This window comes from Triturus cristatus, chromosome 1_1, assembly GCF_964204655.1.
Source record: "Triturus cristatus chromosome 1_1, aTriCri1.1, whole genome shotgun sequence".
In the NCBI taxonomy this organism is placed as follows: domain Eukaryota; kingdom Metazoa; phylum Chordata; class Amphibia; order Caudata; family Salamandridae; genus Triturus; species Triturus cristatus.
The window spans coordinates 176,774,434-176,790,459 of NC_140579.1; the positions used below are offsets into that span (position 1 = coordinate 176,774,434).

General features: G+C 45.6%; 1 long non-coding RNA gene across 1 annotated transcript in view; it reads right to left on the minus strand.

Annotated features, from left to right (window-relative positions):
- LOC146869933 (uncharacterized) overlaps positions 1 to 16,026 on the minus strand; it is a 130,080-nt gene continuing 114,054 nt past the window's right edge. Inside the window, exons 3-5 of the long non-coding RNA XR_014968437.1 lie at positions 1,013 to 1,042; positions 408 to 512; positions 1 to 94 (exon numbers count right to left, since the gene is read on the minus strand). This is a non-coding gene — a long non-coding RNA (uncharacterized LOC146869933). The remainder of the gene's footprint in view (positions 95 to 407; positions 513 to 1,012; positions 1,043 to 16,026) is intronic.

Sequence of the window (16,026 nt, forward strand, 5' to 3'; positions counted from 1 at the left end):
GTGCAATCACATGGAAATGAAGAGTCATAATCACATTGGACATGAAGGATCTTAGCCGACGCGTTTCGTCTCTTACAAGGAGACTTCTTCAGGGCTAATAGAAAAACATATATAACATACAATTATCACCATGAAAATAGATCAACGTGTGCACAGGTACAATTATCAAACTACACATACCTAGAGTACCAAAGCTAGTGAAACAATTTCGATATAAAAACAACAGAGCCAAGAATGTATCTACGTCGTGAATCATGTCTATGAGATAACAAACCCAAGTTGGAAATGTGTGCCATTTGAGTACAAATGCTCAATTCAGCATGTCTATAACAAGCATAATAAGAGATGTTGATCACTTTAAGTGTCAAAACATTTATATTCCATCATGTAAGTATTTAATTTCATACCTTTCTTTTAACATTTGACTGATGCAGACAGCAAGTTATTTGAGAATAGAGCCAGCAACCCAAGTTTTTCACGCTGGCAAAAAGATTTCAATGATGATTGATAGTCTATAAGAGTCAATGTTTAAGACAAATCAGACGTCAAAATTGTACATAGAAACAACATCAGTATGCATATATCATGTGTTTCATGTTGTCATGGGTTTGTTAAAATCAAACAGGTTATGGTAAAACACCAGACTCAGCTTTAGAACATGTAATAGCTATCAACAATCTGGATTAACATTCACTCAAGTAGGGGATCATTGATGATTATCCGAATAACTTATTATAAAAGAAATTATCAATCAATGAGAGCAAGGCTTAAAACATCATATCCTGGTTATTGTTCTAAAGAAATTAATGGCGTAGCAGCTGTAGCCTCATGCTACCAATGAAGCAACAGTTATTACCATCTTGTTCAAGTGAAAAAGTTTCACCCATTACAAAAGGATTTTTCATTTATATAAAACAATATTGTCTAAAATTCGCAAAGAGCAACCTGTAACAGTGAACTGGATATTTCCAATAATTATAATGTAAACAATTTCTAATACGGTCATACATACCAATTCAAGGACAATCCAACAAATGAGTATCTATGAGCAAATCAATAAAAGGAAAGGATTAGTAAGTATTTTTCTGAGTCCTAAAGTTTAACAAACAGCAAGCAAGAGCCCGAGCAGTGGATATCCAAAAGCTTTCTGTTTACAACATGGAAGCTGCTCTGTATTACGGCAGCAACCCTTAATAAAAGACGCTGTCAAGGAACGAGAATTCACTCGCTTACTCAAAGATTACACGCGATTCTTTATTTCTATGAATAGAAGGCTATGGCCAATCGATACTGCATGAGCTATGTATAGCGAGTTGTAAATGGGCTCAATGAAGAGAAAATTATATATTGTCTAAAATTATTAGCGGTTGCATTGGATTTTATTAAACTGGCAGAGTTAGGCGAGAATTACTTGGGTTGCACACAAATCTGGTGCACGCCCACACCCGAAGAACGCTGCAATACATTTAAAAAGAATTGTTTAAAACAAGGACGCTCGACTATTTAGTTGCTCCTAGTAAAGAGAGACATATCTGAGCAACAAATGAGTGGCCTTCTACTAGTCTAATAATATTAGTTTACAACGTCTCACAAAATACGTGCCAGGGCGCATACTTAGGTCCTCCACAGGGAGTCTGCTGTACTGTCCCAGTTTCAACTATGTTTCCAAAGGAGGGAGGGCCTTCTCCTCCGTCATTCCAACTCTTTGGAACAAGCTTCCCAGCCAACTTCGAGCTGAAAACCGCCTTCTTCCTTTCAGGAAACAATTAAAAACCATCCTGTTTACAGAAGCCTGGGCTTAACGATCAGTGCACTGCTAAGATTCTACGCTACTCTTCTTCTACAGCGCTTAGAGACCTTTCTGGTATTAAGCGCTCAACAAATCCAAATTAACATAACATAACATAACATACTAGCGAAAGGAAGGTGGCTGCATTCCACTGTCATTTATACTATGATTTCTCCTTTCATTTTCTACGGTATTGTAACAATGCAGATGGTTTTAATTATAATCATTTGTCTGCTTATGTTAGCCAAAGTACTGCATCTTAGGACATGTAGTTTATAAAATAAACCTTTTAAACTTTACCGTGTCACTGATTACTCTTGTTGTGGACTGATATGAGAATAATTACGAACAGGTATTTCTGATTCCCACCATTCCTGAGAGTACTCTAAGTCGCTTGTTCTGGGTTGTCTATACATTGGGACCTCCGAGATAATACGGATAACGAATGGGACACTGATGCTGGTCGGATAGGGGTTCTGGGTTCTGAGGTGAGTTTTTGGTACACCACAATTCACTGAGGTCCTGGTTTCCTGCGCATAGTTCTGTGCATGCGCAGAATCCCTGCAACATGGCGCACCTAACGTTTGGTCTTTTGATTTGAAACGCCTTAGTAGTGCTTATATTAGTCCACGACACCCTCACTCTTGTCTCCGGATAACGGGAGTGACGGATTTTACCTACCTATTGGTAGCCTAATATGTTCTTTCAAGCTTGTTAATTAAAAAGGTTTCTTATATTGTTGAACCCTTGTGCTACTGTAAAATCTGTTGTTGTTTTTCTCTGTGTCCTTATGGCGGTCGAAATTGCAGCACATAGACGTGCACCTCTGCGCCGTCATTTGACGCAGTATGGGGTGCCGGACGATGGGATGGCCGTTATTTTTGTGGTGAGTGCAGATGGCTCCCACCCTTATGAGTTGTTTTACTCTTGGGTGACGCTGCCAGCAGTGAATGCGGATGATAAATCGTTTTACTCGTTTACTCACACGCGGGTCCCAGCAAATTATACGCCATACAGGACGCTAGAGATTCCCCTTTCAGCCTGGCAGCATAGCATTTGGTTTAATGGCGCCCTTCCCCATGCGGTTGCACCGGCTAGACTCGGCCCTTTGTCAATTCCAGGGGCCACGTGGCCGGTGCTGGCTGGATTTATGCCTCACCCCCGATATTTGACTCTTGCGGTGGATGAGTTGCGTACGCTCCATACAACCCTCATTTCAGTATATAAGGCTTTGGTGCAATACATCTCACGCAACGTGCATGTGGGGGCACCTGCTGTTGCGGGACTACCAGCTGGTCATCCTACGGTTGTTATTAGCCACGTCATAGTTAAATCGGTGATGGGCAAGCGCCCCCAGAATAAGGATGATTTACCTTATTGGCTTGCCGAGAAATTTGACCAACTGGAGGCAGTTTTTCCACACTCTACCGCTGTGGAGAAACACAGGATCCTCACCATTAGTTTGCCGAAAGACTTAGTCACAGAAGTGTCCGATTGTGACAACTGGGGTAAGGTTTTTGCCGCGGTCTATTTGAAGTGCTTTGGCACGGTCCGGAGGCGGCTGTAGAGTTGGGAATGCGGCTTGTCGGAGTGTTCGACGTAGTTGCCTCTCTCGTCCTTGGTAATCTCAAGGGAGATGCGAGACAATTTCAAGTGGCTAATAGCTTAGCCCACGTCGACAAACTCGATAAGCCCAAATGAGTTGCCTAAAATTATTGCGGAGTGTTATAGAACTATAGGCCGCAATAGTTTAGGGGTTAAACCAACTATTATCATTCCTGACTTGATACAACAAACTAAGGTGAGCTCGTCTGTCAAAGACAATCGTCCAAATTTTCCAAAGCAAAATTGGCGACAAAAGAAACAGGGAAAGCAGCAACAGAAACAGGGGTCTTGTCCTGTGTCTCCCACACAGCCGACTAGTGAGCGCACATACGAATTGCGCGATCGCACTAGTATTAAGTCACCTGATAGATTTCAGGTTACTCAACGTTCTCCTCGTTCTTCACAGGAAACATCGGCCTCGCAGTCTGGTGGAGGAAAACGTGGCAAAGGTCGGGGTGCCCAACAAGGACGTGAGCAACCCTGTCAGGCTGACGGTAAAGGCAAGCAAGACGAGTTTGCACGTCAACGTCCCCCGTTTCAGAAGAAGAAAGTTGCTGCTCTAACAGCGAGGTATGCCACAGATAGTGCGGACGCAGCTTCGGAACCTGACATGGGCGCTAACGCTGCTCGACAGCGCAGCAGAGGTTACCGTAGTGCGGCAAGCACTACGTCCATATCTGGAGGCGACAGCAACTGACACGTTCATTACTGTAGAAACTGCTGACACTAGAGTGGCTCCCCCTGACAGACTATATGATATAGTCCTCTTAATTGAAGGTGACATACAACGTACTATTCAAGGCGATTTTTTGGGATAATCTGACCTCTTCCTATGACATTCTTTTGGCGGAGGCAGACTGGCCCCCGGCTTTCATTTTAGATGCTCCGAGAGGGGAGGAGGTAATCCTCCCTTCCTTTGCGCACACGGTGCCAAAGGAACACGCTAAAAGGTTTGCCGAGGAGTAGGCTCAGGTGCTTGCTCCGGCTTTGTATCGCACTCAAGTAGGCTGGGATAAATTGTCCCCCAGCCATGAGATTCCATTACGGTCTATGCCCCAGCCACAGCCCCAATATCCCATGCGTGGTGAAGCTAGAACCCACGTCGCGGAAATCCTTGATCAATTGGAATATCAGGGTGTTATTGAAACATGTGTGTCACCGATGAATAATCCTTTATTCACTGTAACGAAGCCTGATGGGTTGCACCGCCTAGTTTTGGATTACCGGCACCTAAACTCTCATTGCCGGACGTGCGCGGTACAGAATACCCACAGTTCTGCCCTCGTTGATAGTCTTGTGCGTAAAAGGTTTAAAACCACACTTGACATATCCAATGGCTTTTACAGCCATAACCTGTCCTCTATTAGTAGCCAGTGGACAGCGTTTACTTCAGGCGGCAAACAAAAACAGTTTAAGAGATTAGCCATGGGCTATAAAAACAGCCCTGGCGTCTTTGCCGCTCGTGTTGTCTCTTTGTTAGAGAGCATAAACTCTGATGCGTACTCGTATGTTGATGATATTTATCTCACGGACGACGAGTTGTGGCCGCATCTGTGTCGCGTTGATCGCATTATTGTTAGGTTTGCAGACTTCGGTTACAAATTCAACTTTGCAAAGTCTCACATTGCAGAGTATACAGTGTTGTTTTTGGGCTATGAGCTCAACAATGAGGGTCGAGGATTGGCTCCTCACTTTCTGGAAAAGTGCGCATGCTTGCGTGCTACAACAACATTGAAAAAATTACAGTCTTTGCTGGGCTTTCTGAATTTCGGTTGTACCTACATTCCTGATTATGTCCAGCGTATCAAGCCGCTTTATGCCTTGGTACAACCTACTTTTTCAAAAATGAGCTGGCTGCCAGAGCATTCAGCAATTTTGCAATCTTTGCAAGCTGATCTTCTTGCTTCAAAATACTTACTGACACGTGATAACCGCACTAACCTGGTAATAAGAATCGTGCCAGGCGCAGTGGGTTTCACGTACTTGACATTCAATGAGGGTGACACCGTCCCCATTGCATACAAAACACACCTGTACACTTCGGCTGAACTGCGCTTTTCCTCTGTCGAGAAAGTTTTGACGGCAGTACAGATGGCGATTCTTAAAGAACGAGCGCTGTCGCAAGGAAAACACATGTTGTTGGTCACACCGTATCCTGCCCTAGAGGCAGTGACGAAAGCAAGTGTACCCAATACTAAAGCTTTGCATCCACGTTGGATACAATGGGCCACTTCCTTGACATCGCCCGATGTCACCTATATCTTTGATGCCTCATTACAGACTCAGGAGTACTTACAGTATGAATTCGTTCATCCTGCTCCTCTGTCTTTGCGCCCGCTCGAAGATTACCATTGTGTCATTTACACTGACGGTTTGGCGCAACCGGCGACTAGATCGAAGCATGCCTATTCAGCGGCCTGCGCAATTGTGCCAGGTACTTTCATAAATGGTGAATTCCAATCTGATGTCATGCATACGCAGTCATTGGGCGATTGTACCGCACAGTTGGCGGAACTCCGTGCTCTAGTGCTTGCACTGGAGTTTGCTGATCCTCAAGTCATTACTCTTATAGTCAGTGACTCGTTTTACTGTGTTCAATCCTTCAACGACAATCTATTCTTTTGGTCTCAAAATGAATATCGTGATTCCAAAGGTAGCACAATTAAGCATAAAATGCTTTGGGTTCGAGTGGCAGAACTTAACGAACATCTGCCTCTCGTGAATGTAATTCACACTCTTGGGCACCAGCGAGTTGGTGTCCACGCTGTAGGCAACAGCTTAGCTGACGAAGCAGCGAAAACAGCAGTGGCGACATATCTAGTAGCAGCAGTTACAAGATCCAAAAGTAAGATCGATGATGACATCTTGGCAGCTATTGCTGCTACAGAGAAGGGAAGTAATTACCCGAGAGGTTTCCCTTCTCGTTACCATTATCACTTAAGTCCTGATAACGTCCCATTAGTGAGAATTAACGACGTTAGTGACAGATTGATTCCCAACGCGGACTGCAGACCATCCTTGATAACAGCAGCTCACGAGGGTATGGCCTCTGCCCACGCCGGCGTTGCAGCTACTGTTAATCTGTTACAACAACATTACTGGTGGCGTGGGTTATATAAACAGGCTCGCACTTATGTTCTTGATTGTGACATTTGCCAGCAGATTAAACCTTCAACTGCTGCGCGTCCACCACAAACTCAGTTGTACATATCCAATAAACCACTTGGGTGTGCTTATTTGGATCACTGCAGTCCTTTCTCCTCTGATACTGCGTACAAGTATATCTTCGTTGCAGTGGATTCGTGCACACGTTTTCTGTGGGTATGGCCACAAAGGAGTGCTGGTGCCCGTACTGTCATCGGGGATTTGCGTGTGGCACCTTTCATTCTGATCAGGGCCCTGCGTTCGCCTCTAAGGCGTACAAAGAAGCCACGAAAAATTTGGGGGTCCAAGTCAAATTTTCGTCTCCCTACCGACCTGAGGGTAATAGTGTGGTGGAGCGAATGAACCGGGACTTAAAGCAATCCTTGACAGCTAGGGTTTTAGGCACTGGCCGGAACTGGTTAGCCCATTTGTATGACGTCCAACGTGCACCTAATAATCTCCCTAGAAGGTCTCTGGGTGGGCGGACCCCATACTTGATGTTCTTTGGCATAAAAATGTTGCCCCGGACCTTGACGGTCTAGACATGGCAGCGCCTGCCGCACCCTTTGGCGTAGATGATCACTGTGCTGTATTGCAGACTCTACAAGAAGCCAGAGACAGTCTTGCGAAGGAACATATGCCCTCCACATCTGATGCTGCGCTTCAGATTCCGGTAGTCGGCTGGCTACCTCGAGTTGGTGACCTGGTCCGTGAGAAGGTGGCCCCTCTTATCGAGCCCCGGTTCCAGTGCTTGGCGTGCAGGGTACAAGAACAGTCATTTTACCTCCACTTCCTGGTCGCAAGGATAACAGGTACATCTCCATTGACAATGTCAAACTACAGCGAGTGGCCGATTCTTCTTAGTATGACTCCAGCAGTTTCTTTCCCTGCGATGCTGAGATATTCTGTTTTGGCTCCGGCATCTACCACCATGTCTGATATTGCCACCGAGATGCATATGGTTACTGATCCTTTGTTACTACCACCGGCGTGTGGTCCACCTGAAGATACTGAGTATGCTTATCCTGCAGATGTAACATTGCCTGTTTTACAATCAACCGCAGTTACCCAGTCCCGTTTCTCCTTTGACACTAACTCAATGACTTCCAATGCCCCGTCAAAGGATTCCATTTTTGCTGTTTGGTTCAAACGACATTTTTTAATTCCCCCTTGAACTTACAGTTGGCTGATGCTCATATTTATTTTTCTTTTCATGTCCATTGGATTTGTAGTGGTATTTTGTTTGTCTTGTGAATGGACACTACCTTAAAGAAAGATCTACAATTAGACTAATTGATGGAACTTTGGCCCCCACTCCTCATCACACATCATGAAGAGGGACCAGACTTTTGTGAATATTACTGCCTGGCCAGTGTTAGATGGGATTGCGTGGGATGCTGTTAAATTTCAGATTCATGGTCCAACTGAGGTTATCAATGTACCAAATGTATTTCGTGTTTCTATGGGTGATGTGGTTAAACAAAACATCCGTTCTGATGATTGGGACGTTCAGGCCATAGAAGCACTGTTTTCTGATTTGAAATATTATGCCGCATTTGATGCTGAGGATTTGTATTTAGACACTGCTAATTATGGTGAGCAGTTTTGCTATCAACATTATGGCAATCATTTCCTGCATAAAGCCAATACGTTTCGAAATTTTGTAAATTATACCCAGTGGGAACATTGTCCAACGCCAATCCTAGGTAGCTCCACATATTTTTCAGATTTCAGGGTTTCAAATCCTGCCTCTTTTTATTTTAAAGTTGCGGCTGAGTCTGCCTCGAAAGTTAGGCTGACACACACTAAATTATTATATTCCAAGTCCTTTATGGATGATTTGTCAATCAGCGGTTATGACCTGTGGAAGGCTACTATTGATCTTAAATCGGTTTGGGGTTCCAAACCGTGGCAGGTACAAGGAACAGAAGCTTTGCATCGTGCCTGCCTCATACCGAACCACATGTTGTTCTTAAATTCAACAATCTACGAGACCACCTGCTTTGGATTGGCTACTGCGAAAAAACTAAATTATCCTTCTACTCCGGATCTGGGTGCTTATCCAAATTGGGATAATCATACAGATCTGTCCCTTGATGCGTTGCAGTCATACATTACTAATACATCCTTCAATATTTCCAAGTTGCATTCTGAGGGATGGTTGACTTGGCAGACAAGTTCTGATTCCTGTCAACATCTTTTTCTGGGTTTGACACCTGGGTATACACAGGTTCGCGTGGACCCTCGTTTTGAATCTTCTCATACTGTGACTACCTACTCTGTAGGGAAGTTATGCAAATCTTGGCTGCAACATTCCACCTTGGCATCTGTTAAACTTCATTTATGTAAATTACATGACAAAATAGATTTGAATGATTTTGTTAAGGGCCCTATAGGTGGCAGGTCCAAAAGATGGGTGTATGCTATTTATAACGAAGTTTGGAAGTTATCACAAATTGAAGCTGCTTCCAGATTGAGGGCTATTGATCAAGCCAATATGGAAAAAGTACTAGCTGTTATAGATAATAGCATTAACACCCTTTCTTCCAGAATTTACACTTTAGACAATATTGTTTCCTCTGTTGTTGATATTGTGCAGAATATGATGTCTGTTTTGTATCATGGTCAAAATCAATTACGTTTTATAATGCAGTTTGCATGGACATTGCAGACGTTAAAGGCTGGGAAAGTTCCCTGGGACTACATAAATACATCATCTTTATTCCTTCCCTTTAATATCATTGCAAAACAACAATTCATGTCCATGAAAGATGCGACATACTCTTTACTGCATATTGAAAAGTTAGAACCTTTGCCTTTCTCTGTGGCCGAATTGAATTCCGCTGTGTGGCTTATCCACGGGTTAATCACATTGCCGTTTCCTTTGTTTAAATTCAGTTCATGCATGAAACATTATGCCCTAGGTAGTTATGAACAACTGGGTACTGCCTTCCTGCATGAAGTTTGGTCACTCCCATTTACATACAGGTATATGAGAGAAGGTAAAGAGGTCTATTTGAAAGGTGAGGAATGCACTTCCACACCTGATCACTCTGTAGTCTGTAGGCACATTCAATTGCATGGCGCATGCAATGTGCACGCTCCTAATTTAGCTTGCGTCCTGAAAGGGATTCCAGTGCCAGCTATTATACCCTCTTTCGTGCTGCTGGCTAACGGTAGTTATTTGCTTTTAAATAATGAGGCTTACTGCGGAATGCTAGTGGGAATTCCCTACATAGTGACTGTATCACAGAGAGTAGTCTGCTGTAAGAATGTCCTTTTCCCACCCCCGCATGGGCAGCTAGATGTATCCATCTGGCCTTCCATTCCAACCTTGAAAGCGGAGTTCAACAAGATGAGCAGAATAAGGCCTCTATTGTCTCAAAAAGAAGTCGCACTGACTTCTTCCCGGGAAACATTTGTCCTTCACGTAGCAAATAAGCGCACCGAGGTGCAAGTGCTTTTGAATACTGACCTCCCACTTCATTTTGGTGCCCTGATTCAAACTATCTTTAATGCCTCGTCAACAACTGGCTTGGCACATTTTTTCAAAATTGTGGGCTCCGGCCTCGTGACCTCCTTCCAAACTATTTTTGGTGTGATACCGGCATTTTTTTATTCTATTTTTTTCCAGCGTCTTTGGCGGTCTCCCGTTGATTCTCGCCCTTGTGGCTGGGGTGCTGTTGTTAGTCTGCTTACTACACAATGGCTGCACAGTTTGTGTCACACGACAGCCTGGCCCGGCTGCTCCATCTTCGTAACCGGATGCTTGAATATTATGGAACATTACCACTGGCAACCTTGAGCATAGCCTATGGATTGTCCTTCCGGTTTTCCTACTTTACATGCGTACAACCTGTTTTTCATTGCCTAGATTGTCCATTCGAATGGGCTCTGGATTTGAGCTTGTCAAACTCGGTGTCTCCTGCCCCGGATTATGATCGACTAATGAGTCCCTTAGTGGCTCATGAGTTGGACTGTTCTGGCGTCAGGATTATGGCCTGTGGAGCGGCACATGGAGTCCTGGGGAATTGGGACATCGGTACGGCTGCATATGACTTCCTGGCACGAAGTTATCTTGAAGAACACGCCAGTTGTCCTCTGATTGTACTAGAGGCCCCAGTTGTTGAAGAACATGTATGTTCATTTGCTTTACTAGACTGGATGGCGGACACTTTTACAGAACACTCCAATGACTTCCTCTTGGAAGCTGTTGCTACTTACTGTGCCTATACATTGATGGATTAACTTGGATGTTGTCCAACTATTCCTTTGCACAAACTTTTTGCTTTTTTATTCGACATTCGGGCTCTCTGAGTCTTGCCGTTAATTTTCCATTCAATTTTTTTTTCCTTTTATCGTTTTTTTGCTTTCGAACCTTCACTGCCTTTTATATGGATTTCCAATTCGTGCCCTTAGTTCTGTTCTATCGAACTTGAACTCTGCGTCCCTTATTATATCCCTATTTTGCTAGTGGTCTGATCAAGGGGGGGGTGTAGTGAGGGCTGCGATTTAGATACATACATTGCTATGTTGGCATAAGCGCGTTAGATGTTAGAAAGCCATCTTGCCACTTTTGCTGCCTTTGCACACAACACTGCAGATACATGTTATTATTTGAAAACTGCTTGCTCGCCTTTTTCTTCTCATGAGAACTGTCTGTTGTTCACATCCCTAGACGTGCGCTGCGACCTTGGTCTGAACAATGTGTAAAGAAACAGTCTGGGTCGCCAGACAATGCATGTTTTTGAGTTCAGGTTAATCGGCCCACTATTTAGCCATAACACGCACGCAGCTGCAAATACCTGAAAGTCGAGTGCTTTTAATATTGCAGACTGCATGCTTTACACACATTCTGAAGAAGAGCTTTCCCAGGAGCAGAGCACACCTGATCCTGTGTTGTGATCCAACTAAGCTGATCTTTACGGTATGGGGTTCCCCATTCAAGCCTAGAGACCTTCTACTAGTCTAATAATATTAGTTTACTAACGAAAGGAAGGTGGCTGTATTCCACTGTCATTTATACTATGATTTCTCCTTTCATTTTCTATGGTATTGTAACATGCTGATGGTTTTAATTATAATCATTTGTCTGCTTATGTTAGCCAAAGTACTGCATCTTAGGACACGTAGTTTATAAAATAAACCTTTTAAACTGTACCGTATCACTGATTACTCTTGTTGTGGACTGATATGAGAATAATTACGAACAGGTATTTCTGATTCCCACCATTCCTGAGAGTACTCCAAGTCGTTTGTTCTGGGTTGTCTACACATTGGGACCTCCGAGATAATACGGATAACGAATGGGACACTGATGCTGGTCGGATAGGGGTTCTGGGTTCTGAGGTGAGTTTTTGGTACACCACAATTCACTGAGGTCCTGGTTTCCTGCGCATAGTTCTGTGCATGAGCAGAATCCCTGCAACAAGGAGTGCACCCGCTTCCTCACCTAGTCTATAAATGCAAACCAACCACTCAAACTAACGTAGAGTAGTGCACCCACTCCTTCACACTAACACAGACTGAGAGACAAACTACTCACACTAACAGAAGAGTGCACCCGCTCCATCACACTAATAAGATACCCACTTGTAATAACACAGAGAGTTCATTTCACAATGGCAAAAACTGTGAGGGCAAACTAGTCACTCCAACTAACAAAGAGGAGCACATTTACTACCTCACAGTAGCACAGACCGTGGAAGCAAACTACCCATTCAAACTAACACAGACGAGTGCACCCACTTCTTCACACTAGCACATACTGCAGATGCAAACCACTCACTCAAACTAACACAGACAAGCGCACCCACTCCTTGACACTAGCACAGACTGCGGATGCAAACCGCCTACACCTTATAACAGAAGAGTACACCTTATCCCTCACAGTAGCACAGACTGTGGGAATGAGCCACCCACTCATACCAACACAGAGCTGTTCACTCGCTCTTTCACTTCCTTTGCACTCCTTCACACTAGCACAGTTTTTAAACACCCACTCAAATTAAAAGAGGAGTGCACCAGCTCCCTCACACTAGTATGTGGATGCAAACCAACCACTCATACTAACACAGAGGAGTTCACCCACTTCCTCACACTAGCACACACTGTGGGCTCAAACTAGTCACTCAAACTAACATAGAGGGGCACATTTAATACCTCGCACTAGCACAGACACCAGAGGCCAAATACCTATTCAAACTAACCCACTCCTTCACGCTAGCACAGACTGTGGATGCAGGCCAACCACTGAAACTAACATCGAGGAATGCACCCACCCCTTCACACTAACACAGACTGGATGCAAATCACTCGCTCACACTAACAGAAGAGCGCACCTACTCTTATATACTAATAAGACACCCACTCATACTAACACAAAGCAGTTCACTCATTCTTTCACACTAGCAGAGACTGTGGAAGCAAACTGCCCACTCAAACTAGCATAGAGGAATGCACCCACCACTTCACACTAGCACAGACTGTGGATGCAAACCGTCCACTCATACTAACACGGAGGAGGACACCTGCTCACTCACATGAACACAGTATGTGGATGCAAACCACACACTCATACTAATAGAGGAGTGCCCCAACTCCCTCATGCTTACACAGACTATTGATGCAAACTACCCACATATGCTAACACAAGGGCATGCACTCACCCCCTCACACTAGCATAGACTGAATACATCACTCACTCATAATGAGAAGGAAGAGTGCACTCACTCTTTCACCCTAGCACAGACTGAAGGAGCAAACTACCCACTCAAACCAACACAGATGAATAGACCCACTTTCTCACATTAGAATAAGCCACTCCTCATACAAACGCAGGAGTGCATTCACTTTTTCACACTAACTCAGATTAGGAAAACAACCTCACTGAGCACTAACACAGACTATGGAATCAAGTTATCCTCTCGCAGTGACACTAAAGAGTACTCTCTCTCTCTCACACTGGCACAGAGGAGAACAATCACTCCCTCACACTAGCACACACTGTGGGAGTAAACTACCCATTCACACTGGCACAAAGAGAGGTATCTTACTTTCTCATAATAGCAAAGGCTGTGGGACCAAACTACCCACTCAAACCAACACAGAGGAGCGCACACACACAAGAGCACAGACAATGGGAGCATGTTACCCACTCATACCAACGCACCCTCACTCCCTCGCACTAAGTCACTGTGGAAGAATTAATACAGATCTGTGAACCAGCTCTCACACAATGACAAACTTCAAGAGATCGCTCGCAGCACAGAATGCAGGACCTCCCAAATGGAATCACACTCCTCCACACCACAGGACTTCACTCATTCTCAAGTTACATTAAATGACACCTGATTCACAGTAGAACCAGCCGGGAGAGTCTCCACTTTTCCTCTCACCTGCACAAGCTCATTCACTCTGACGAAGCCCGTACTGCATAGTCTAACTAGGACTTTGCACTAGCACGCCCTGAGGGAGCTCATTCATTCCCTCACGCTGGCACATGTAGAGGGAGTTCACAAACCCTTACATGGCACAGATCAATCAATCAATCAATCAACCAGGGGTTTATAATGCGCGCTACTCACCGGTGAGGGACTCAAGGCGCTGGGAGGGAGGGGGGGGGGCGGCGGGTCCAGCTCTGGGTCAGTCGAAGAGCCAGGTCTTGATGTTCTTCCTGAGCGTGTGCAGAGTCGGGGAGCGTCTGATGTTCACAGGGAGCTCATTCCAGGTTTTCGCTGCGATGTAGGAGAAAGCCCTCCCGCAGGTTCTGTTTCTGTGGATGCAGGGGACCTCTGGCAGGGCGAGGTCGGCAGAGCGTTGGTTCCTCTCGGGTATGTGGAAGGATAGTCTCTCGTTGAGTTATTTGGGTCCGATGTTGTTGAGGGATTTGTAGGCGTGGGTGAGGAGTTTGAAGGTGACTCTCTTTTTGACGGGGAGCCAGTGAAGGCCACGTAGGTGTTGGGTTATGTGCTCATGGCGCAGTTCCCCGAGGACGAGTCTGGCTGCACCCTTCTGGATGGTTTGGAGTTTGTGTAGAAGAGTTTTGTTGATTCCGGCGTAGAGGGCGTTGCCGTAGTCCAGTCTGCTGGTGATGAGTGTGTGGGCGATGGTCTTTCTGCAGTCGGGGGGATCCATTTGAAGGTCTTACGGAGGATGCGAAGGCAGTTGAAACTGGTGGAGGCGACAGATTTGGCGGTTCATGGAGAGGGCGGAGTCCAGGATGATGCCGAGGTTCCGAGCGTAGTCTGTAGGGGTGGGTGGGCTCTCAAGGGTGGAGGGCCACCAGGTGTTGTCCCAGGCGGTGGTGCAGGGTCCGAGGATGAGGACCTCGGTTTTCTCTGAGTTGAGCTTCAGGCAGCTGTCCTTCATCCAGGCTGCCACATTTTTGATTCCTTCCTGGAAGCAAAGTCTGGCGTCTTCGGGATTCTTCATGAGCGAGAGGATTAGCTGAGTGTCGTCGGCGTAGAATTTGATTTTTAACCCATGCTGTCTGATGATGGCGGTGAGGGGGGCCATGTAGACGTTGAAGAGGGTATGGCTGAGTGCTGATCCCTGGGATACTCCACAGCTGATTTCCGTGGGTTTGGAGAGAAAGGGAGGGAGTCGGATCCTATGGGTTCTGTCGGAGAGGAAGGATTGGATCAAGTTGAGGGCGGCTCCTTGTATTCCCGTGTCGTGTAGTCTGGCTGCGAGCGTGCGATGTGAGACGGTGTTGAAAGCTGCAGAGAGGTCTAGAAGGATGAGGGGCACGGTGTCCTTGATCCAGTAGCATGCGGATGCCATAGGTGGGGGCGAGGAGGGCGGTTTCGGTGCTGTAATTGCTGCGGAATCAAGATTGGGAGGCGTCCAGGATGGAGTTCTTTTCTATGAAGGTGGTCAGCTGGGTGTTTACGATTCTCTCTGTGATTTTGGCCACGAAGGGGGGGGAGAGAGATGGGCCAGTAGGTTTTCAGGTCCGTGGGGTCGGCTGTAGGTTTCTTAAGGAGGGGCTTTACCTCTGCCCATTTCCAGTCGTCCGGGCAGATGCCTGTTCTGAGGGAGGTGTTGATGGTTCTTTCTAGTTCGGGTGCGATGAAGGTGGCGGCCCTGTGGAATATGTGCGGTGGGCAGGGGTCCGTAGGGGCTCCTGAGTGGGTTTTCTCCATGGTCACGGAGACAAGTTAGACGGTAGCGCGATCCCAGGACGTGATGGTAGGCTTATCGGTGGTGGTCGGTAGGGGGTGGTGGTGTTCGTCGAAGTTGTCGTAGACGGCCTTGATCTTCATATGGAAGTAGGAGCTGAGCTTGTCGCAGAGTTCCTGGGAGGCTGTGACATCCGTGGCTTCGCAGGTGGGTTTGGCGAACTGCTGTATGACGTTGAACAGTTCCTTGGCGTTGGTCACGTTGGTCTGGATTTTGTCTTTTATGAAGGTCCGTTTGGTGTCTCTTATGCGTTGGTGGTATTCCTTCAGGGCTCTCTTGTGGTTGTTCTGAGATTGTGGTTTTCA